This window comes from Osmerus eperlanus, chromosome 7 (assembly GCF_963692335.1).
Source record: "Osmerus eperlanus chromosome 7, fOsmEpe2.1, whole genome shotgun sequence".
Lineage (NCBI taxonomy): Eukaryota > Metazoa > Chordata > Actinopteri > Osmeriformes > Osmeridae > Osmerus > Osmerus eperlanus.
The window spans coordinates 21,330,079-21,331,559 of record NC_085024.1 but is presented as its reverse complement, the minus strand read 5'-3'; the positions used below and the strand labels follow the sequence as shown (position 1 = coordinate 21,331,559).

Sequence of the window (1,481 nt, the reverse complement as noted above, 5' to 3'; positions counted from 1 at the left end):
AAACATACACACACACACACATGCGGGGCGCGTACACTCACCTAAAGTGTAGATTTTTAACGCAAACTAAACTACAACCACACTAAGTCTCCTAATTAGATTCACAGTGGTGTTTCCTTCAAAAACTAAAAACTATTTCTTGTCTTTAGACTAGATATAAGAACATATCTAAGTAAACGATGTGTATGTTTAGCGTGCCTTAAATAGTAATCTATTCACAAAAAGTACACTACTGTGGTTTTTGAAACTCAGATGTTGTTGGGTGAAGAGAGTGAGAGGTTGGAGAGCAGTCAGGGAAAGCGCACGCGAGACGTGGCCGTTGGCAGACAGTCTCAATGACTGTAATGTCCCCGTGAGCGAACGTGCGGCAGTGTGAGGGAAGGGCAACCAGACACTGGATTGTTGCTCCCGGGCTAGGAATTAATATTTGAAAACAGTGTCCTTCATTTTTTTTAGCTTCTGTTTTGTTTTTGTTTTGAACAAAAGGAATAACAAGGGGAATTTCCTTATCACAGATCGAAGCCAATGTGGTGTTCAAAGAAAGCCATTGGTAAGTGTAAAATACACTGTGTTAAACTTTACAAACACATTACCCTTGTCGCATTGGTAACAAGTGTTGGACCTCTTGCAATTTAGATGTTTTCCCCAAAGAATAGGATTATGTGCAAAGGAGTCTTTCTTTCCAATGCAAATTAACAGTGTCTGTAAATTAGCTGACAGCGCAGTGAGCTTTTACGCATTACATTTTAAAAGTGTACAATGAATCAAAAGCATACTATATAACCGCGGTTCTCTTCACGTTTGTAACTTCATAACAAAGTGTAGAGCTCTTTAGCTCTCAAAGAAGCAGATTATAACATAATTGCCCCAGGAGCGCTATGAGCGACACTGCAAAGCACTGATGGCGCTACATCTGGCTGTGTTGTCCTCGAGCTGACAGGGAAAGGCCTGGGTTGGTGTCGCTGGTTCTGGACTGTTGTGATAGGGGAGTTTAGCGCAACAACAGAACAGTGACAAAGTTAGGTTTTGCATATTACAACAACTTTAAGGTCACAAGGTTTGACAACCTTGACAAGAAGTTGACTTCTATTTGACCTCTGACCTAAAATGTAAACACAGGCTTCAAACGGAAATGTATCTTACTTTTTGAAATGTACAGATTTTTGTGAGTTAGGTAAGCTAGTCCAAGTCAGATCCAGTCAGAAGTTACTGGATGTAAAGATGCTGATTAATATACTGTATCAGCCTACAATCGATCATAATATTCACCATTCTTTTCCTCATCCCCATCATCATTATCTTCATCATAAAGATAGTTTTGTTTTAGTTGGCAGGTGTATCTCCAGCAGATTTAATTTTCAGAGTTAAATGTGAGTACCGATAGTCTGTTCAAGCAGAGAGAGGTCCAGGAGGAGAACACAGAATGACAGACGGAATATGACACTCACAATCTCTCAGTTTTATCTTTCACTATTTCTCTC

The 1,481-nt window shown here is 39.8% G+C and overlaps 1 long non-coding RNA gene across 1 annotated transcript in view; it reads left to right on the top strand.

Annotated features, from left to right (window-relative positions):
• Positions 1-225: 225 nt before the first annotated feature.
• LOC134023668 (uncharacterized) overlaps positions 226-1,481 on the top strand; it is a 6,280-nt gene continuing 5,024 nt past the window's right edge. Inside the window, exon 1 of the long non-coding RNA XR_009930793.1 lies at positions 226-550. This is a non-coding gene — a long non-coding RNA (uncharacterized LOC134023668). The remainder of the gene's footprint in view (positions 551-1,481) is intronic.